General features: G+C 36.3%; 1 protein-coding gene across 1 annotated transcript in view; it reads left to right on the plus strand.

The window, feature by feature from the left end:
- Positions 1-300: 300 nt before the first annotated feature.
- The window catches only part of LOC148938338 (uncharacterized), a 307,727-nt gene continuing 283,531 nt past the window's right edge, over positions 301-24,496 (plus strand). The window contains exon 1 of the mRNA XM_089107858.1: positions 301-377. The gene's annotated coding sequence lies outside the window, so the exon portion shown is untranslated. The remainder of the gene's footprint in view (positions 378-24,496) is intronic.

The following is a 24,496-nucleotide window of genomic DNA, read 5'->3' on the forward strand; positions in this document are numbered from 1 at the left end:
TCAAGGATATCTCAAAACAGAGGAGCCCCGGTTCCCTCCTTCTGCTATAGTATTGCAAAAATACATGCCTGATTTGTTGCTAAATATAGTTTATTTTGTATTGCTAGTTTTAGTGTATATTTCAGCTATATGCTAAATAAGATTTTTGCCAGTCTGTCTATGAAATAAGTGATTATAGAAGGAAAATTCCTGTTCCACTGATAAGCCTTTTATCTGAAAAATGAAGATTTTTATCTGAAGACTTTTTCGTCCAGTACAGATAACAGATAGTCTATTGCATAAATTTCAAAAATATTTATCAAAAGAAAGGATTCTTTTGAATTCTATCTTTTTTTTATTTATTAATACAAAACTGAGGATTCCACATTTGATCAAGTGTAAGTCTGAGTTTTTAATGTAATAATATAGTTCTGCTACCATTTGATAGCTGAAATTTATCTACATCCTTGTGAAACTTTTGGTATATCATTTTTTAATGGGTTAATACTAGTACTACTTCTCATAATTCACCACAGCAAATTATATAACCGATCGCAGATTACAACTGACACCAGCAGTAGTGACTCTTAAGTTGAAAACTGAAAAAGTGGGAAACTACCAACCAATTTCCAAGTACTGGTACATATACTTTAACAGCAAAAAATAGCTTTCATTTTCTCTTCTAATGAACATCTGGAATTACCCAGGGGAAAATTTTCTACGGGTAGAATTTGCCGGTGACGGGGGACTATCTCAGGTGGAATAACCAGAGGGATTTTTCGCGGGGGGGGGGATATGCCAGCTCCTGCTTTTTTAAACTACATGCTCCTTCATATTGTCATTTTTGAATAATTTTGAAGGATACCGTACATTTAAAAAACAGTGCTTATCTCGTCATTTACAATTCCTTAGTTTCTTTAGTTAATTAATTAGAATTATTCGGGCGGTTTCGTAATAACTTGTAAATTTTGGATGAGATCTGAATAAACGATAGAAAACCAAAAGTTGACACATTCCTGGATATTTTAGAACCAAATATTTTCATTTCTCCAGTTTTGGGGTAAAATCACCTGCTAATTAAAAGCTTTTGAGGTTTGACGATGTTTACACCATTAAAAAGTAAAATTTTGTTTTCAGATTACCCAAAATAAAGTTTTCTTTTTGGGGTAAAAAAAGGGCAGTCTCTTAAATCACTCTAGTTACCCGCTTGAAAAACATAAGAAACGATCTTAAATTAAGTATTTTTTGAGTAATTTAGCAGCTTTGGGAGCTCCCGGTTTTGCTATCTGCCTTGATTGAAACAATTTTGACCCAGGGATGTAGTATTTTACCGTAGGCATATTGAATGAAAGTAGGAACCCATTATCCATACTGATTACACATAATTTATTCATGGTTCTGTTTGTTGATGGTTATGTGGTTTGATGTTGTTTCTTAGTTCTGTTCTGTTTGTTGATGGTTATGTGGTTTTATCTTTCAATGCCTATTGAATACAGACAGAATTTTACATCATTGCCAGATAAGAGTGTTTATGGTTGTGTGGTTTGATGTTGTTTCTTAGTTCTGTTCTGTTTGTTGAAGGTTATGTGGTTTGATGTTTCATTGATGTATCTAAGCCTAATAGATACAGACAGAGGTTTACATCATTGCCATATAAGAGCTTCTAACGGGAACAAGATTGCGTGTATCTTTCTAGGCCAATCATAGGAGTCGGAAACACGAATGGATTAAGATCGCAATGAATATGAGGAAGGATTATTGCTATAGTTATTATTAGTGTGGGAATATAATTCAAGGAGTGAGAACAGTTTGACTTTATTCATTAAGATATATTTGTAATAATGAGTGGAATGTTTACACTATTAGAAGTTGATTGTGGAGTTGGTAGCAATGATACAAGAGCACCAAACATAGCGGTAGAAATCACGAGAGGATTACGGTTTTGTCTTGAATGGGATGAAGTATATGCAAGACATGTGTTATCTTTGAGCAAATTTAAGTTGGAGGATCAATTATGTTTCGCTGCAAAAGCTGATATAGCACATGTGAATAGACTTCAAAGTACTTTAATGCAATAGTGAAGCATACAGAGGACAATAAGCTATATCGCTAATTGTACATGTGTAATATATATTATTGTTGTAATTATACACGCTCAATAAAATTGTTTCAAAATTGAAAACGTCACCCTTTTCTCTATGTTAGATTGTTAGGTTGTCCAGTATTCCTGAAGTAAAATAAATGATGGTTAGTCTAGAGTCCCCAGTATAACTGTTAGGATTGAAAAATGAATAAATTGGAGAAAAGAAGAACTAAATTGAATCATATAACTATAGAAAAAAATTCGTTCTTAAGCGACTATTAACTCGAGTTATCGCTTGAATGGAAGATATTCTCACAGGGGACACTTGAAAACATAATGGGGAATGATTATCCCCCATCGGACTATTTTATGAAACTTTTACGACGGGAATCAAATGCTCTTACACAATTTGTTGATATAATAATTGAAAGAAAGCAGAATAATATCAAGGAAATAATTTCCTTCAAAAGAGGTTACGTAACGTCACAGAATTAATCCCCTCCCATTCCCCTCTGAATTTATCGAACGTGTATCAGTTTCTTTTTAGCTGTGAGAGAATTGGCAACGGAAACACAAAAAAAGTTCTATACATGTCCACTACGCATGTACACTCATGGCAGTTGGTCATCAGGTGAGAATTGTACAATTATTGATGAGTATAATGAAAAGTACAAATTATGCAATACCTGTAAATTACATAGAGGATATGCGGTAAAAATTAAAAGCTGTAATTCATGTTTTGAAGAAATTTGTGACTCTCACCCTAGAGGACATCTATGCTCCAGTCGCCACTATGATAAATGTGATCAGTGGGAGAATACTTATCGCGGTATGATTGGAAAGAACCCCAAACGTAATTTTAGTTTATTTCTACGAGATTGGTATCGTCGTGGATTTAAATTATTTTGGGAGGAAGAATGAGTTCTACGATTCAACGGTTGGGGTAACAAGACACTTCGGTCTCTAAGTCATCGTTGGGGTAACATGACACCACCTATTATGGCTATAAACCTAGTGATTTTTATTTGGCAGTTACCGAATGTGATTCACCATTTGAAAACACTGTATGTGATATTGCTTCAAATAGACAGATTGAAACACGTGAATTTCACAATATGAATGTAAATAGTATAATTGACTATACAAAGAGATACGACAAGAGTGAAGTTACATTATACTATAGAAAATGTGACCCTGACTTTGCAGCCAATCAAGATCAATATACAGTGAATTCAAATGATCTACCAGTATTAGTGGTTTTCGGCAGTTGCCAATGCACGAAGAAGAAATCTAAAGTGAAGAATAAAGACATCGTTGTACATATACATTTTTCTTTATTAATAAACAAATTCACTTACATTTTTAAGCACTTTACTCGTAGGGCACTAAAATCAATATTATACAGGTCTGAGAGGATATTTTCCACCATAAAGTCGTTCAGACATGGAATGTCTATGTAAATGTTGAGAAACTGCTTGTAAGTATAGCCGCGACATCTGAACACGAAATATAGTAGCGCATGGAAACCACAGCTTTTAGTCGTCAGATCCTGCACTCTCTTCCGATTTTGAATAATAGTTTTCCCACTGCTCACAATATAGTTGATGATGTGTTGAGTGTAGAATTTATAGGGTAGGCCGAGAGGATCAAAAAATTTTAATCGTCTTCATTGTTTGAAAGATACACAACCAATGGCCAGTATTCACAGTCGACGGACTGCTATTAACAATGATTAGGGTATTGTTTGCACATTGAATTTTTCAAAGAAAGCCCGAAGCCAGACAATAGGATCTGTATGTGGACATGTAGGGGTCTATATTAAATACATTGATTATTTGACTGGTGTTCATGGTGCGAGGTCTAGTAGAACACTGCCTTCGGGAGCGATTTCCCAATTGGTTTCCAATTGATTTAGTGAGATTAGTGCAATACTCTCAGCTAATGGGTCAGCAAATGTACACTCTAAACGCACACTCCCTGTTCGTACTATACTCATATCCTGGGTGCCAGATAGGTCTAGTACAATGACACCATGTGTTTTAGCAAACATTTCTTCTGTTATACCATTTTCAAATAGTTGTGAATCATGATCTAGGGATTGCATGGTCAACTTGCAAACCCTTTTGATAAATCCTATAGGATTTATCAAAAGATAGATTGTAGAGTGGAATTCCATCTACTCTGCAGAAAAGAGGTGAAAGCCCAAACATTTCAAATTTATGTGGGCATCCAGTCCAGAATCCTATTGCACTAGCGCTTTTCACAAATGCTAATGCTAATTTTGACGGAATTTCGCCATTGATAAAGGATCAGTCTCTGAAGATGCGTGAGCCTGTGGCAATATGACGTTGATTGCTGATTGTATGAGGAACAAATGGTTTAATATTATTTTCACTAGCTCTCAGTTTTTCCACTGCCAAAGTAACAGAACTCATTACCTGCTGCTTTCGTACATGTAGTATTGCCGAGGTGAGGGAGAGAGTTACATCAGGATTGGCAGCAAGTTCTTTTCGTAAAATGAAATTAGATGGAGCAAGCATTAATTTTATATCCACTTTAATATTGGGTTGTAGCCATTGGGGTATATTAAATATTTCATGATATATTTTTCCAACTATATGTAATTCACTAGTTGTAGCATTTTTAAGTGAATCTGTACTATCAGTATTAGCAATATATTCATATCCATTTGAGGTGCCTCTCAATTTCTTGTATGACTTGGGTGTTATCAGCATGAATTGCATATAGCTTGTATAATTTGAGAGATTGTTGCTTGTGCTCACCAGCGTGCCATTTATGTAGACACTGATTTAACGAAATAAATTATATAATATACAATTTTCATAGGATATTCCATCCGCAAGAATTGGCAATGTATTGTCGGGTTTCCGGACTTTCATTTGTAAATCTATAAATGTTGAAGGCATGTCCATAAAATAGTCCTAATTGGAATAAATTTGAAAGTGGATATTATCGGAGAGCGGTTGTTGTGGATAGAATTGTTCATAGTATTCATGTTTTACACTCACATCGACATGTACTGCATTGAATAGATTTAAAAATGAAGTGATTGAAGTTGGAAATCCTTATGTAGTAAATATGGCAGATGTTCAGTCTATGAAAAGAAATCCAGTTTCAATCTTACAATTCTCTTCCTGAGGCTTCTTGTGCTACTGTTTACTCTATGTGTCGTCTTCTTTCTTCTTTTCTTTGACAGGGTTAATGTCTTTCGTTTCTGACCTGAGTAGAGACTGATGAGTGGTGCACTGTTTCTCGACCTTTTTAAACCTTTTCCATTTTGATGAGATTTCAATTGTTCGCCAAGGGTTCGCGCGCTGGACTTTTCCGAAGATTTTCCGAAGCACTTTTTTTTAAATCCTTGCCAGAGCCCCAATCATATAGTGTAGAGGATGCAAAATCTGTCGCAGCCAGTACAATATATTTTCTAGCCAAAGGTAGTGCAGAGCAAAACAGCTTAGCAAACCAACCGCCAAAACCATAGCCGAACATTGATGAGCGACCTGTGTAATAGTCCATTTCATTTCCTAGTTGTCTTGGGCCAAGAGTATTAACATAGCAGTCAATATCAGGACATATGAATACCACTTTTCTATTGAAAATCTTGTTTTTTTTCTTTGAACGCCGACAACGATGGGTCGAAAATGGCATGTAATCACAGCCAAACCTTTTGCTATTACTAGGGGATCACCTAATTCTGTTCTTAGTATTAACTGGCAGAGTTCCAAATAGGAAGCGTTTACGGGGATGTTCTGAAGATGCTTTATATTGTAATGGTGAATATGTTCTTGATTGGTTTTTCGTTCAAGAACTCGTAGGAGGGGGACATTGCTTTTGCCAACTCTGGATGTTTAAAAAAATGAAGCGTTGAGAAACATACAAGTGTCCGTGGATAAGGCTGGAGGGTAGTCAGCAAAAATAGAATTAGTAATTCCAGAACTTTTACCATTGATTATATTGAGCTTAAAACCAAGAACATCTTTTAGATTATCATTGAGAATAACCTTTTAATAGGCAATGGTTGAACTAATGTAGATCATGCCCTCTTCCTTTGAATAGTTGAAATGAAAGGCTCCTTTTTTGGAGCAGAAATTCTTTTATTGATAGAACGACAAAAATCATTCATTCAGGTGAGGTCTTCGTAGGGTAATTCAATATATGGATAATTCATCCAATTGATCTTTTGAATTTGTTCTTGATCACCTGGGGGTGGTGGCCAATCATAGGGTCTAATTTTTATATCCTATTTGCGATCTTTTCTCAGGTATTTTTGAGAATACAGTCGACAAGAGCCACTTCATACGCGCCGTCGAATTTGATGGTGGGGAAGAGTTTCGTCCAAAAATCATTTGTTCTATTCAAATCATTGTAGAGAGGATCGGAAACATTGGACATGAATTTCACATAAAAATCATTGGGCATTGTTAATGTCTTCAACTGCAACCCAAGAATCAAAATCAGAGCTGTATCCTAGCCAGCAAACAAGCAACTGTCTCTTGCCCCTGCGAGTGCAACTCTTTAATATCTTTTCAATTTGATAAATTTCACTACTGTTTCTAAGTTTTTGTAGTTTATATTCATAAAAACCGCCGAGGATCTCATCATCTTTAGTGTCTCGCAGCCGATATGTCGTGGGCGGTGTGTCTAGGATTTTGGATACTTTAAAAGGTTCAGTGCTCCATTAATTATTCCGCTTTTCAAAAATATTGGAGGTTCTATTAATTCGAACAGTATCGCCAACATTGAATTTCTTCTTCCCATTTTTTGTTGTTGCCATTTTTTCACTGGAATATTGCTTTAGAAAAGCATCAAATGTATTTTCACTGCAATGAAATTCCTGAGGGCTAACATTGGACAGGGATCGATATGGTCTTTGGTTATAGATCTGAATCATGAATAAAAGCAGCAGTATTTTTTTAGCGTGCAATATCTTGACATTAATAGACGAATCGTTCTTATCAAACGTTCAGCCAGTGCAGCCTTTATCGGACTGTGACTATGATATATCTTTGTATTATATTTCAATAGAACCTTTTGCACATGAGGATTAACAAATTCGCTACCGCGATCCGATTGAATTTTTCTATAGCAATCTTGTTCAAGAAGACTTTCTAAAGCCTGACCAGCTTCAACACCTCGCTTTGATCGTGATGGAATCACATATGCATAGCGACTAAAGAGACTGATTGCCACTAGCATATATTTATAGGGTGTATTGTGACGTCGTTGAATCGCGTCTAGAGTTAAAAGATCAGTTTGCATTATATGCAGAGGGAAAAAGGCCTTAGTTTGTCGATATTGTTTGCCATGAGGCCTGCATCTTCGATGCAGAGTGTAACTCAGTTCATTTTCTAGATACTCTTGTGATTTCTTAATGTGCTGCCACCTATGTCAGAGGGAACTTTAGAAAGCGTTGAGGGGGAACTTAGACTTCCCGCTTCAACAATATTTTCATAAACATGTTTTAAAACTTCATCCACTTTCAACGCAAACGCGTAGTGTAATGACCACTATCCCTTTGTACACCGGAGGGTGGTGCTTGTGACAGTGAGTTGATGTCAATACGTCTTTGCTTTTGTCTAGCCGACACTGGTGTTATTAAATCATTGCTTCTGCTGCTACTAGGAGTGCTAGTATTTTCCAAGATTGAATTAAAAATTCTTCTTCTTCTTCTTTTTCAAATGTTGTTGGTGTTGTTAGAAGGCTTACACCTCTACTATATTCTCTTAATTTCTTTAGAATTTTTATTGCCAATTAGGCTTTTGGGGAAGTTTGATGCATTTAGAAAGGTGTATAATTTATTGTCAAATGATAAAAGTACTTTACGATTTGTAATCATATCGCAAAGTAAATCAAGTAGAATATAAATTTTTCCCTGAATTATAATTCGTTTCCCAGTGCTATCGACTTGAACTTGATGACAATTACCACTGCTTTTCAACATGAGATATGTTAATACTAGTTTAATCTATCCTCAACAGGTCATTGGCAATCCGTTTACAATTCTTAAAAATATAGAATTCAATTCCTTCTCCTTTGATTGCACTGCTGCAGAATCTTGAGGAGATGTTTTCTGTTTAGGGGGACCTGTGACGGTGACGGCGACGGTGTCTCACGATAAGGTCTATGTTTGTCCAAACGACGCAATGCATCTTTAAGTAAAACTAGCTTTTTATCATCGGCAATATTTTCATCATTAATGAATCTGCTTAGATTGTCTTCAAAGTGTTCCAAGGGTGAGAGGACATGTTCTATTGGAATCAATTTATAGGGTTTAGCCATCTAGAGAAAACTGTTTACAAATCCTGTGATTATTGGCAGTAAAAGTGTAAAAAAGCTACCGCCCGCCTGAAGAAAACGTTTGCCTTTAATTTTTTTCCTTTTTTTTTGAAAGACAAGGCACTTACAGTGGAACGTTGTTGCTTTGTCTGTTGTCAAACACCTTCTGGCATGTATACATTGCCCTCAGTTAAATTTAAACAAAGTTCAGCTATTGGATTAATAAATTCTTTGTCAACACCATGTTTGAGTATGGCTTGCCTGAGTGGAGGTTTTGAAGTGCCTAGAACAGAAAAGAAATGTCTATTTTCATGTAGTTTCTTCAATGTCATGATGGCAATTAATAGCCTTTTCTACTGTTCACTGGAAAATATACAGTAATTTTTTTGTCGAAATTATCTATGACTACACGTAGATCCTCGGGTGTATTCTGATTATAATATAGCAAAATGTACCGATAGGGCTTGTTTGTCGCCTTACTGTACGCTGAAAGAAGAAATTTTGGAGCACCTGGATATATTTGCTTTTTGAGAGTTATTAGCGAACTAGAGTCACGAACAACTCGGTAGATAATATAGATGGTGCAATTCAAAGCAAGGGTTCTCACACATTTGCTCTGATGAAACAGATTGTGTAGAACTAGGGTTAGGGAAATGTGTTCATGATTAGAGCGAATGGTAAACAGTTGTAGCATTTCCTGTGAGAACTGTTCAATCGATTCAGCCAGATCATCAATAATCAGCCATGAGCTTGGTTCAATACTATTGAAAACATCAAGTCCCCGTAAGAATTGAATTGGTATGGACGTGGCAGTGGCAATAGCTTTTATTTTGTCGTATGAGTCTTGCCAAATACTATAGCAATAGTAAATTTTCTTTGGTTTTTCCAAAAACATTTTATTACAATTTTTAATTATTTTAGCTAAAAGTGTCGATTTGCCTGACATTGATGGGCCACACAGAAACGACCTAAATGGTGTTTTAAATTAATACATACTGCTGCTCCTGTTGGCAACAGTTCGATTACAACTGACTGTAAACCATACTTGTCTAATGAATAAATAATAACTTTCTCTTAGATCTACCTAGTACGTTTTTCAATAGCAACAAGAACAACAAAAACAATATTTTCTTCCTTTATTAACATCAACACTATTTGTACAGCAATAATAATACTATTTTTCATTTTGTAAACTTCCATAAGGCCCCAAAGAGAAGAAGTTTCATTTTACAGAGAAGTAGATAATTCACAAAGAGGTGAAAACAGAAAGTTTACAAAGTGGTGCAGTGGTTTTTGCCGGAGAGGATTGCAGTTAACATTTTCTTTTGAGGCCCGTCACCTAAAAGATTGCAGTTAACATTTTCTTTTGAGGCCCGTCACCTACAGTGTCATCGTTCCTGCTTCAGTTCCAGGTTCCAGTTCAGTGTCAGTTCCCAGTTCAGTTCAAGCTTCAGTTCCAGGTTCCAGTTCAGTTCCAAGTTCCAGTTCAGTTCCAGGTTCCAGTTCACTTCAAGCTTCAGTTCCATGTTCCAGTTCAGTTCAAGCTTCAGTTCCAGGTTCCAGTTCAGTTCCATGTTCCAGGTTCCCGCTTCAATTTAAGGTTCCTGCTCCAGATTCCAGTTTTTAAAAAAAAGTGAAGAACGTCAAAGGACAATTTACGAAAGTAAGTCATGCATTTTAAGTTCGCACGCGAGTAGGAAATCTGTTCGGAGTGTTGAATAACGAGTTTTCCTTGTTTTTACAGCGTTGACTTAATTAATTTGTTTTACTAATATTTTTTTCCTTCTCGTTTAAAATGAGCGCAATTCCAATTTTAGATCCTGAATTTAACAAAGATATTGCTTCATCCTTTTTGAAAGAAATAAGAAGTAAATGTTTAAATATCCCTTTGAATTTTGATTCTTCAAGTCAGGATTATAATCCCACTTCAATCGTAAAATTTTTGACTGTTGTGGGTAATTTAATGGCCAAAGAAAATGCCACGGTAAGAAGTAGTGTAAATATGGGGGATAATTCTGAGGATGATATAACACATAAACTTATTGAGGATAAGAACAACAAGGAGAATTTGAATCAAAGAGTAATTGGGTCAGTAATGGATCCCCTGGGAAATATTCCAGTTCTTGAAAATGCAAAATTTATAAAACCTTTTTTTTAGCCAATTGAGAAGGGTAAAAACATTGCTGGGCTGGTCAGACTCGCAGGTGATAGATGCGGTACCGCTTAGAGTAAGAGAGCCATTACTTATTTTTTTTGAGGATAGAGATTCCTCCAATATTGTAAATTTTAAGGAACTTGAAAAGGAAATGACGCAGGCATATTTACCAGGAAAGACAGCTGGAAAGAATTTCAAAGATTTAGCTGAATTGAGGCAATCATCCAATGAAACAGTGTATCAGTTTTATAAGAGGGTGGAGATTGTCACAAAATCACATCGATCTGGGTATGGCGGATTAGTAGGTTTTTCTGATAGTAGAGGCCTGGATTGTTTTTTTGAAGGCTCGAGACTAAATAATAAGAGATATTTATTAGAACACCAGAATGATTATAGTTCCCTTTTTGAAGCGTATAAGATAGCACAGCGTTTTGAAGTTATTAAAAAAGCAACTTGTGAAGAAAACCAGGAATTTTTTTCAGCAACCGTAGATGCTGAATTTCGTATGACAGGACAGAATGAAGGACTCCGTCAGAACTGGCCTGACGTAAAACGTGACCAGGGGGATAGGTAGATTTTTTTAGTGCAGGATGTAGGGGTCATATTATGAATTTAAGCAGAAATTTTAGGACAAAAACAATTTTTTTATAAGGCACTGATTTAGAAAGGAGTATTATCAAGAGGGACGAGAAATTTATTATTAGGAACCGACGTAATGAGGCGTTGTGTCGAGAAAGATGAGGCTGGTGAAGGGGAGAACTATGGTTGACCGAGGGACCAGATAACTGAGAATTTACTAGGAACCAACGTAATGAGGCGTTGTGTCGAGAGAGATGAGGCTGGTGAAGGGGCGGATGACGGTTGACTGAGGGACCAGGTGTTAACGGGTTCAGAGGATCCTGGGAAAGGAAGGTCTGAGCTCCCATGGGTGAAGAGAGAGGTAGGCGTGGAGCACCGAAACTCGAAAACCCTGCAGGTTTCGTACCATGGAAAATAGTCGACAGGGCGGAAAAGAGCGTGCCAGGAGTCGACAGGGTTAAAAAGAGTTCCGTGCCGGAGAAAAAATAGTCGACAGGGCGCAAAAGTGCGTGCCATAAGTCGAGAGGGGGAAAAAGAGTTCGGGGCCAGAGAAAAAATAGTCGACAGGACGGAAAAGAGCGTGCCAGAAGTCGGCAGGGCGGATAAGAGTTCCGTGCCAGGGAAAATGACAGATAAAATTTTGTGTCTTGGCTGTTTAATATTTTTGACGGCCTTGTTTCTAAGGGAAAGTGTTCTTTATTTTTATCCGCTAGGAGGCGTTGGCAAGGACAAAGGGATCCCTAGAACAGCTAAAATAGTCTTGCCAAGTCTCCTAGTACATTCGGCATTAAAACTGGCTCTTGATCCTTTACTCATTGGTGGTCACATGTCTATGGAGAAGACATTAGATTTAGTGGGCTGTATCTTTGTATTTGATAGAATAGGTGCAAAAGTTCGAGAGTATTGCGAGAACTGTAATATGTGCTTGCGTAGAAATAAAATGCATCGGAACGTCAAACCTACGTTAGGAAAAAATGAAGAGCTGAAATACCCATTCCTCGTGTTTTCGGTGGACTCTGCTGGTCCCATGGGGGGCGCATTATGTGGGCCTACTGAAAACGGAAATTTTCATATTTTAGTTGGCGTTGACCATTTTTCAAAATTTCGTATCCTGAAGGCTGTGCCGAGGATCACAGCAGAAGCTATGTGTAATTTTTTTTGCGAGTCAGCGATAGTATACTTTGGTCCTTTTGAAGCTTTGATCACTGATTCCCATCAGTCTTTCCGTTCAAATCTCATTTCACAGATGTGTGAAAAATTAAATATTAAACGTTATTTTTCGTCAAGTTATAATCCTCAATCGAATGGGTTATGTGAGAATCGTGTGAAAGTTACAAAATCCGTATTGAAAGCTTATTGTCAGGATCATCCCAATTCTTGGGATACTTATTTGCCTTTCGTTCAGAATGCATTAAATTCTACTATTTCTTCCACAACTAAATATTCACCACATCACGTAATTTTTGGTGTCAGCCTCTTTCATTTTTGGATATTCATTTCCTTCAATTGACTATTTTGACAATTATGAGGATTTTATGGTTAATTTAGTTAGGAATTTATTCACAATTTACAGGATTTGTGGTGAACAAATAGGAAAACAGAGAAAATCTCAAAAAGTACAATAAAATAAAAATACTGTAGAATTACCAGTTTTGCAAGAAGGGAACTTAGTTTATGTCCAAGATAAAGCTCAGAATCCAAGGGAAATTAAGGGTTTAAAGCTTAAATTTCGTGGACCATATATAATTTTAAAAAAGTTTTAAAAGATTCCCTATTCTTGGTACAAGAACTTTCAGGGGCTTCTGTAAGAAGAACAGTAAAAGGTCGTCTCATAAAGCCTGTAAAGGATTCAGAAACTCTCTTACGTTTGAATCCTATTTTTCAGGCGAAAATTGATATGATTAATAAATCCAATATTGCTAAAAGTAAAGTAAAATCTAATGACGAAGAGAAAAGCAGTAACGGTTATAGCTTACGTCAACGTCCGGGTGAGAAACATTTGGTTGTTCAAAATTGTCTTGAACAACCAGTAATAACAAATAAATCAATATCGGAGGAATCCAGAATTGTATAAATGGAGTTAGAGAATCGTGGGCATAGGAGAATCGATTCAACATCATCTGTATGCCAGCTTCCAGTGGAGACTCCAGTAGTAACTTCAGAAATAATGGAGGATAGCTCCGTTTCTAGCGAACAGCATGAGGTTCAAATGGAGCCTAGTCTAGTTAGTGTAGAAGTAGATAAAGGGGAAATAGAGGCTAAAGTAGGCTCGAGTGGAGAATCAAGTAGTCTTAGGAGAAGCAATAGGAAAACAAGAAATAAACCTCCAGTTTATTATAGAGAGTACTGAAACAATTATAGAGACAAGTAGAGTAAGATGATTGTAGAGATTAGTATTTTATTACAGTATAAACGGTGTCGGGAATTGATGTTAAGTCAAAATGAGGCTTTAGCTAGTTTTTATGCTGATTAACTGGACAGGAGAAATGCTTTCTTTGAAATAGGAAAAATAGAAAGATAAAAATGACAAGCGAAAGATGTGTGACCAACCTTTCTCAAAAATGTATTTACTTCCTTATGATATCTTATAAATAGTAAAAGAACCGAATAATTTGGAAAAAAAAGAAATAACGCTTTGGTAAAAGGAAAGTAAAGAAAATTTCTTTGTGTTTCAGTTGAAGATTATCATTTTGTTTAAGTGTTCTGTTCAAATTTAAGTTCTTTTAAAAGATATTCTGACGATGTGCAAATTTTCCTATTAGGTGCAGCTATGCGACATTTATGGGAATTTAGCATGAAAATATAAAGTGAAATGAAAGAGCCAATTGGAAAAATATAATATCTTGTGTCTTGTTGATTCAGTTTTAGTGTCAGTATTTTATTTTATGTTCTTGTTAATTGTACCTTTGTTTGAGGATAGAAAATCGTTTTTTTGGAAAAAAAAAGATTTTGAAAACCCCGGGAAAATCTGTAAACTTGTTAAGTTTATGTAAACTTGTTAAGTTTATCTGTAAACTTGTTATGTTCTTGTTAAGTTTATCTTTGTTTGAGGATAGAAAATCGTTTTTTTTTTGAAAAAAAAGATTTTGAAAACCCCGGGGAAAACCTGTAAACTTTGGAAGTGGGTTTTTCTGGGTTGAAACCAATAATTAAATTCTATGTATATGTCAAAAGGTGTATTTCCTAGTCAAATCTCATTTCCTTGATTTCTAAATTAATTCTGAATATTTGCTGTAATTCCTAGAAGTTGACTGTCTAAACTAGAGCAGTTCTGTAAAATGTCCGGATCTGTATCTGCATATTTTGCTGGATATAAGTTACCAATTTAGATTATTTGAGTCAGTTCGAATTCTGTATCTGTCCTCGCCATATTTACATTCACTGTATTTTATGTACAAATAAACATTTTATACTCTAAATACAAACTATGTGATGGTTAGAGATTCTAGACATCCTCCACCGGTAGAACTCAGATAATAGGCCAACGCTACCATAAGACTCCAAAGAAAAGGAGTCTCACTTTCCAGAAAAGTAGATAATTCATGGAGAAGTGAACACAGAAAGTTTACAAATTATTGACAAAAACAACTTAAAATACAGCACGAATAGCAGCAACAATATTTTTCACTTATTGACAAAAACTACTTAAAATACAGCAAGAACAATAGCAATAGCAGCACAGTTGAACAAATTTCTAGACTAAGATTTTAAATTATGAGAACTCCATCCCCCTGAGCCCCCCCACAATTCTGGGGCCACGGGCTGAAGGCCCTCTGCGGACGGGACACCCCCCCTTCAATCCCCCTTGGTCGCTGCGGGCGGGCCCCCCACCTCCCTGGGTTCTAAGACCGGCGGAAAAACAAACTCTGTTTACAATAGCCGCTGCTGCAGTGACAATTGAGAAATTGATGTTGTCCCCCTACCACCCCCATTTTTATACTTTTTGAGGTTTTCAAGTTAACTTATCCAGACCGAGTTGGTTTCAATAGTTCACACATTCAACTTGATCTGAAATTTGATAATGGTCGTGGGGAATACTTTTACACCCTTCTCGAGCAAATAGATCTTGTCGGATATACATGACATGGCATTTTTTCCCACTCTAACGGTATAGTTCCTATACTATAGAGAGCGAATTGCTAGTATTTTTGTTCTTTGCACTAGACAACTATCTACACAGTTTCTGCAGACACTCATGTCGAAATTATTTTTTACAAAGTGTGTAGGCACCCCTTTGCTGGCCTAGTTCACATCCTTGCCGTGTGTTTCCACACAGTAAACTTTGAGACCGGGGAACACTCCATTGGATATTAAATCACTCCCCGTCTCTGACTATAACATTAAATGTTGATTGGGTGCTTGACGTTTGACCAACTCTGGGTAGAGGGACTCATTCCAATCGGTGTAGTCCATCCACGAGCTGATCTGCACCCCATTTTCCAAATCATTTAATAAATCGCCGGTTTTGACTTTTAACAACAGAGAATCTATGTCCCCATAGTAAATTTGAACCTCCCCCTCCCTTGGCCAATGTACCTTGTACACATTGCAAAGGAATGATAGCATGAGTTTTTTGGAAATTTCCAGTACTGAACTGCCCCCGCTATATTCTTGTTCAGAACAATATTTCTCTTTTTTCTGTGTAGAAGAACCATTTTTGGCTCTATGCTCGTGAATGTTGTAAAATTGGGGTCGGTGATAATTTGTGCACATTCTTTTATACATGTTACGATGTCACAACGTGATCTATTTCGTACGTTTTCACACATTTTTCCAAAAGCTGAATTTAAAATAAGTTTGAACATATCTTTTTCGACTTTACTTTTTGCCTGTGAGAATTTACTGACAAAGGTGTCAATAAATGTCTTCAAGTGTAATTTTTTTCAAGTGTAGGGCCCAGCGTATTTTTGTGACCTTGAAACCATTGTTCACCATCCATTGCAAAAGAAAGTGATGAACAAAAATATTCTGTTTCGGGTCCAGATCTGCAATTAGTTTCTGCTTGGAGGGGGTCCAGTGCATGCCCATATCCTAGACCAAAGACCGATTGTATGGGCTCAATTATTATTTGGTCAAAGGTCTATTCACGCACGGAAATACAAAATCTTTTAATGTATCGTGAAGTTCCACTGGTATGTGTCCGTCAATTTCAAAGAACCATCCTTGTGGACCATTTTCCTCGACAGTGTGAATGTCGGGGATGTCACAAGGATTTTCAAGCAATTTATCATTGCCACATGGTAGACAGTAGTGAGACATTGCCGAGGGGAAAAATGAGTTTATGTCAAGAAAAACTGCATTGGACCTTGAACAGGTGTCTAGTCCAGTTGGATCCGTTGTTAGAACGTGATCCCCATGAAAAACATACCCAACCTTCGTCGATCTTTCTAAAAAAGCTGTTGATCCACATCGGTGATCAACCCCATTTCCTCCCTACTAATTTTTAAAATTAAGTCCATGACGAGATGCGGTGTTGAAAAATATTAGCCAATGTCTAGTCCAACCTCTGAATAAATTTGATCAGTGTTTTTGCAGACAATGTCTAATAGAGTTAACACATCACTGGCCATGTACATTCTACAATAATCCCAGCCATTTTTACAATTAACCTTAGCCCATACCCTTTTAGTAAATTCATAGTCTTCGGCAGTGCATTCACTATTGGTAAGTAAATTATAGAAAGCTTCAATTTGGGGTAGTTTCTCTTCATTTAACCGTGCGCTAGAGCAGTAATAGTCATACGTATATATGCCTTTACAGGTCAGTAAGTCATACATTTCACTGTCTGGAAAGCGCTGTTTAAGCAGAGGGAAACTATCAAAGTTATCGCTTTTCTGCACTTGAATCAATTGAATCAAAGCCTTGGGGAAGAAATTATAAGAATCTAAAAAACGGATTTTATTCCAGCACGTATGCCCATTATTCATTAACTACCATTTCAACTCTAAAAGCCCTAGCTTCTCAGCAGATTTGGATATAATATTGTAGATAAATGAGTTATTTACCCATGGACTATATGCTCCCCCTCCCTACCTGTGCTTACGCTGCAAAGCCGGTAAAATAAATTTCAAATCATAATTTGAATTGTGCATGAAAACCGGTATAAAAAATGCTAGCTTACATTCAACCACAAGTGATTATGATCCCTGTCTTTCCCCTTCCCCTCTCTTTCCCCATTAGTCCATTTCCCCTTAGTCCCCTCTTCAAATTCCCCCTTACAAACCCAGCATATTTTCTGATTTTTAATAGCCGGGCGATCCTCTGCTGACAATATCATAGGATAATGGGTATTTCTCAAATGGGAAATATCTCTATTTGCAGGGACAATTAATTTATTCAATGCTATGATCATGCACTCATTCTCATCCAAAGTTTTGACTATTTCTAACAATTGCATTGTGTTAGAACTGTCTCTTTGTGCGTGGGCATATTAAACTGCGATGGTTTGATGTTCTACGATTCGATTCGGAAATTGTGGGTCGTTCACATCCACCAGCTTAGCTTCACAATCCAAACTTATTTTATTGCTTTGCAGGAGCGTAATCTGGAAATTTTTAAATCTAAAGATGGCCCTGTCACCCGAAACCGTTTCCACGGATTGATATTCGTAACACCTACAATTCTTCATGTGATTTTGTAGCTTTAAATCATAAAGAAATCTAGACTGGTATGTTGGACAGTAATAAAACACCCCAAATTCCTTATCCCTCCAAGAACTCAACTAATATCCGTAATAGGATTGAAATGGCCAATTGAATTGGGTTCACTAGGCGGTGTATACAGCAACTAAACCGAGTGTTTCACCGATTCAATCGAAGGGGCCCTTACTGGGAATATTACACCCTTTTTATTAGAAAGCATACCCTCTTGAAATTCTGTTTCGTATTAGAGCTTAGTAACACTAATGTTTAAATGGTCGTAGGCCCGTTCAAAAATATTTATTCCTCTGAGTGTTACCGGAAATTTTCCCGGTAAACAAGAAAAATTTACAGGGAGAAAATCAGGGATCGCCAAAGCACAGAACTGGGTTCATACTCGTAATCTATATACCAGGTTTACATATCAAACACTTTTTAAAAGTTATCGTTATTTTTTCAAGATGTTTTTTTAGAAGAAAAGACAAAAATGTCAATGCTGTCTTGACCGATTTTGACCGATTTCTTATGTGCCGTAGAAATGTTTTTCGGTTCAGATGATACCAAAATCAAAACGACTGCAATTTGTTTGAGGTAACCCCTAAAACTAATTAAGATTGGCTATATTAATCAAACTCGAAATAGGTACTGCGAACGGTAGTTTTGAAATACTGAATAGGAAGATAAAATTCCCATTAAGGACAGTTCCCGTCTAGAGGCTGCTAGGTCATAGCTTTTTATAACACTAAACCAGTTGATTAAAAAAAAAAAAAAAAAAATTGAAGAATTTTGAAAAAAGTTTATTGTAGTTTCTCTCCTATGTTGCAAAGAATTTTGAACTTTTCAATAAGAATATTTGTTTTCGTTATGTTTACTTCTATGAAATTAAAAATCTACAATAAAGATCACCAATTGTTGTTACTGCAAAGAATGCAAGGAAAAAACAAGGAAATCTCAAAACAGAGGAGTCCCTGTTCCCTCCTTCTGCTATAGTATTGCAAAAATACATGCCGGATTTGTTGCTAAATATAGTTTATTTTGTAATGCTAGTTTTAGTATATATTTCAACTATATGCAAAATAAGATTTTTGCCCCTCTTGAGATTTGTGCCCCTCTTGATACCCTCTTCAAATTCTGTTTCGTATTGGAGCTTAGTAACACCGATATTTAAATGGTCGTTGGCCCTTTCAAAAATATTTGTTCCTCTAAGTGTTACCGGAAATTTTCCCGCTAAACAAGAGAAATCTACAGGGGGAAAATCAGACCCCTATTTCTCATGCCAGCCCAGTAGTCTAAATTTTTCCTTGAAGCGTCATATGCTAGAGGTTCGAAAGCTGATATGAGGAGAGCGTACATGAAACATTTTTGGCCTGTTTCGAAACAGATTCGTTGAACGCCCTTGCATCCTTCTAAATCGGGATTATATTTTAAAACTATTGCCCTATCCCCATGCCCCTCTTAAAATAAAATCTTTATTTTTAAATTTACATGTATTTACACTTAAATTTTCAATCAATAAAACCACAAACCTTCTCCCATTCTCATTATAATTTTCGAGATGAGTGATAATATTGTCAATCCATTGCATAAAGACTGTCTCATAATTATTCAAATGAGCGTGCAACACCAACATTTCGGTGTGTAAATAGTGATCGTACACCGCACTATGTCCCTCATTCAAATAAAATATTTTTAAAACAATTGAGACCTTAATGGAGTCCCTAACCCCAAAACTGAATCTGGTTTTCTAAAAGTGCACGCATTTTCTCTACGTATTCATGAACGATATAAATGGGTTAGGTTGTAAAATTTCCCTCCATAAGTCAATTAAACGGATCCCCAAAAGTTGTAGTATAAATGACTATTGTATTCAATATCGAATTTGTTTGTTGAAATTCTGGTAATGACGTGAATTGTATATCATTACCCCCTCCTCCTTGTATATCATCATCATTAGCTAAACCCTCCCCCTCTTGTATATTATTATCATCACCCCGTCCCCCAATTTTTTCAACAATAGTGCTGGTCCAAGTACTAAAATCCATCGAAGCCATTTCATTTTCAGTTAAATTTGATTGAACTGGGACGAAGTCTTTTAAATCAGTGGAAGGAGGGCTCTCATTTAACTCTTTTGTAAAATTATCTAAACTTTGTATTGTTATTTGGGCTTAGCCATGGTAAGTCACCCTTTGAACTAACTGCATTGCCTTGTTCAAGTGTACTATCGTCTACATCTAAATAATTACTGAATAAATTGTCTGCCCATTCCGTATCAATGGCATAAGTATCATTTAAATTAACATTACCATCACCAAAACACGCCTCTAAGAATTTACTAAGCCATGGATTATCGTTATAACCGGTATTTCAGTGACCTGATTGTGACGAAACTCCATTTGCGGTTCAATTTGGATCATTTCGGGATTTTTTTCTACAGCCTGTGGGGGGGACAGTGCATATGGAACCAATGTAGCCTATAAAGAAAATAGCTTATTTTCAAAGTGTCTAAATCACCCTATTTTGAAAATTGGATTATTAGCGAACCATATTATTTAAAACATGTGCTTAAAAAAATAGTTAGTAGTAGTAGTAGTAGCAGTATCTGTGTGAACATAGCACCGTTTGGTTCCCCACTCTCTATATACTGAAAGTTCCACTTTAATAGCCACCACATATGCATTAGTGATATAACATATTTACAATCTATACGAGACATAGTAGGTTTTGATTTTGTTTAAACAACTCCCCAAAAATTTTACTTTAATACTCTTTATCTGCTTTGGAAAAAACGGGGTCTTTGCTTGGTTTGAAATGGATAGCCTATCCCTTTCAAACCATCTCCTGTCATGGTACACAACTCATTCTAATAGAAAGTTGTTTTTATGATATCTGTAGAGGCAAGATAAACCATTCATTAATAAAACAGTTTTTACTCGAGAAACAACATCGCAATAGATTTTGGTACTTATTATTGGAAGTTTTGACCTGAATATAGTGCCTTTTTTGTCTTCACTAACCTAATTCACAAGAATTTAGCAGGTCTGATGGATGCACTTGCCAAGATTCGATAATTAAACAGCTCAAAAGGAGAGCAATTTATTTCCTTTTGGGAGAAAATTTATTAGCGCAAATAGAATTTAAAAACTTGCATTAAGATTTGCAGCTTGCAATTTGAGGGCTGAAGGAGGCTCATTCTTGCCTCGTATAGAGGGCGTTTGTCTTGAAGGCCCCGGGAAAGCTTGATAGGGGGTGGATGGAGCAGTAACGTCATAGTCATGTATCTACGCGGGGTGCACTAAGGTGAATGTCTTGATAAACGACCATACAGTACAACTGATGCCCTCACAGGTGCCTTACCGGTGGTTCTAGCCTTCTTGTCTGGTGGGGGACATTGCTCAAAATTGTCATAAAAAACAAATTAAATTACATATTTTTTTGTAGCTAATGAAAAAAAGCGTTATGAAAAACCAAACAATCATGTTTCTAAAACCAGGGTCAATAACAAAAGGCTAAAAACCCCAATTAAGGGGGTAAGTTGTCAAATTTAGATAGTTCCGTAGGCTACAAACCCACAGCATAACTTTTGAAATGTTATAAGCTCAAGAAACAGAATGTATTTAGATATATGGTTTAAATTAGATAAAAAAGATGGTTAACCCAGCAAATAGGCCTAAAATTTGCGATCAGAGGTAAAAAAGCTAGCCAATTTACACTTCATGCAACTCCTAAGGACTTTGCTTTCTAGCTTAATATTATCAGAGTTAAAAACCATAGTTTTCGCACCCTCCCCCTGAAAATATAAAATAAACTATCGAAAGAAAGCTAGAAAAAAGGAATAATGGCTCTCTAAATCGCTGTTAGCATCAACCTTTTACGTAATTTCCACGTCCTATAAACATCTCTTTTAATTTTGCAAATAATTTGCCCCTTTTTCAGACCGTCTAGAATTACGCAAAGTCTGTGGCCTCAATCCTTTTACTGTGTAGCTAACATCCTTTTTTTGTTAATTTAGATAATGTGCGTGCGAAAAGATTTGTTTACGAAATCATCCCTCTTGAGACATAATCACACACAGGTTATGTTAATTCGCAAGTGTGAAGATTTTGATGGCTTTAAATGCATGTGAAAAGACAATTTTGAGTAATAACTTCAATTGAAAGAATTAATTGGTGACGAATGGTGGGAGGGAGGACGGGGGGGGGGGTTTACGTAGTGGAAAAAAAATATATTTTGAAACATAGTATAAAGATTTTTTTTTTGGGGGGGGGGGGTATACCCTGAATTTGAATATATTGGAGGGGGTGGTGGACTACAAAAAATGATTTATTTTGAAAAACCTAAGAAAATTTACTAAACAGGACTCACATTATAAATCTGTGCAGCAAAAAGTTCTAAGTCCACAGTATTCATTGTTTGCTCCAGTGTGTCGTGAAACGATATGATACTTTAACCACAAACCGTGTTCATTATAAACAAAATCTCAAGGTTGAAGTGCGATGTAAGAGAAACCTTACTTGCATCCATTGGCCTAGAAAGAGAGGCGTGATCTTATTCTTGTTAGACGCTCTTATCTGGCAATGTTGTAGACTCCTGTCTGTATCCATTAGGCTTAGAAATATCTATGAAACATCAAACCACATAACCATTAACAAACAGAACAGAACTAAGGAAAAACATCAAACCACATAACCATAGACGCTCTTATCTGGCAATGATGTAAACTTCTGTCTGTACTCAATAAGCATTGAAACGTCAAACCACATAACCATCAATAAACAGAAAAGAACTTAGAAACAACATTAAAGCATATAACCATCAACAAACAGAACCATGAATAAATTATGTGTAATCAGTATTGGATAATGAGTTCCTACTAAGGAACGGTGTTTTGCTTCACAATCTGTAAGACATTGTGTTTCATTATTTTAAAATTAATTTCAAAGAGAAGTAAAGAACTTCATTAAACCAAAAACGAGCAAAAACAAAATCAAATAATCTACCAAGCGTGAAACTAACACAAATAAGCATCGATAAATAAATGAAACAAAAAACGAACAGAAATTGCAATAAATAACAGAGTCAAACTAAAACCGAGCAGATATTAACATGAGTGGGGCTCAAAACCTCCTATGTCTTCCCAAGGTCAGAACATAATTTGCACTTTACTGAAAAAATATAAGTGTTTATAGTTTTATACCTTTAATAAATCAAATAATATTAATATTTTGATTAATAAAGGTCAATATATGTATATTAAACTTTCAATGCACATGGACATAAGTGCACATTGACAACAAACTGTCAATACAAAAAATTCTTCGATACAAAGTTCCCTGTTGTAAAAAAAATCACATCGTAAAAAAAATCCACATCGCTCTCTAATATAAAAATGTCAAGCCTTTCAATCACTTTTTACTATAAATAGGGCACTAATTCTTTCAATTTACAATAAAATGAGCCCTTTTTGAGATTCTACATCAACGATTTCTATAAACACCTTATATGTTCCCAGGGCATAAATTTTAACCCTGGTCCAAAGGGCTGTAAGGGGGTTGTCATCCTCAAAGACCTAACTTCCAGAACTTCCAACTACGTTGAATAAATTGGCTATCTCAAAGTTTTGATTGGATGTGTTTGGGATAATGGTGGGCGTGAGAGAGGCATTAGTTGTTCTCCAATCGCTTCCAACAATTAAAAAGGGCAATGGTCCCTTCAATTTCCAAATGAATGAGTCATTTTTGAAGTTTCTACGAAGACTACGACTACTACTACTAACAACTCACTGCAGCACCAAGCCATCTGAGGCCAATACAGCTACCCACGCTCCTATGTCATCCTAATCTATTCAAAGCCTCCCATTTTACACCTGCCAACGAAGTTCCCATTTCCTTTAATCTTTCTTTATGACGTCTTCCCACCCCATACGAGGACGATCTGCTTTCCGTTTAGCCCTATACGGTTGGTCGAAAAAAACAGTCTTCGGCAATTTGTCATCCTTCCTACGCACAACGTGCCCTAGCCATCTCAACCTTTCTTTCATTACAGCCCAAGAGAGCGGTATTGAACCACATTTTTTGTACCGTTTATTGTTTGAAATACGGTCAGTCATCCGGGTACCCAGAAAAATCCTTAAGCAATTTCTCTGGAATACATCTAACAAATCTTCGTCTGCTTTTCGAAACACCCTTCCTTCAGAGCCATATTTGACTACTGTAATCACTGCAGCTTTTATTATTCCAATCTTGGTTTGCAGACATATCTTCCTATTCTTCTAAGCTTTTTTGTAATCGTGAAAAAACACCCTGAGCCTTGGTTATGCTACTTTAAATATCTTCACTGCTCCCACCATCATTACTAATAATACTACCAAGGTAAGTGAGGCTGCCCACTTGATCGATCATTTCATCACCCAAAGTCACCTTTTCTTCTTCACTTATTCCTAGCCTTAGTGACTTAGTCTTCTTAACATTAATTTTCAAACCTATTATAGCACCTTGAACTCGCAAAACCTCTAAAAATTCATTCATTTCGCTCAACCTTTTCTCTAGGATGCTTAAATCATCAGCATAATCTAAGTTCTGGAGATTTTTACTCCCCACTTGATTCTGTGGTCTCCCTGTGCCTGTGCCTTTCCTGTGCTCCTTAAGACAAAGTCCATCAAAATAATCCATATAAAGGGGGATAGAACACATCCCTGCTTTACTCCTGATTTAATACAAAACCAGCTGCTAACCTCATTTCCTACCTTATTTGCAGCCGTGTTATTCT

The sequence above is a fragment of the Artemia sp. Qi Xiang Cuo genome, unplaced genomic scaffold (genome assembly GCF_049724085.1).
Source record: "Artemia sp. Qi Xiang Cuo unplaced genomic scaffold, ASM4972408v1 HiC_scaffold_3386, whole genome shotgun sequence".
In the NCBI taxonomy this organism is placed as follows: Eukaryota; Metazoa; Arthropoda; class Branchiopoda; order Anostraca; family Artemiidae; genus Artemia; species Artemia sp. Qi Xiang Cuo.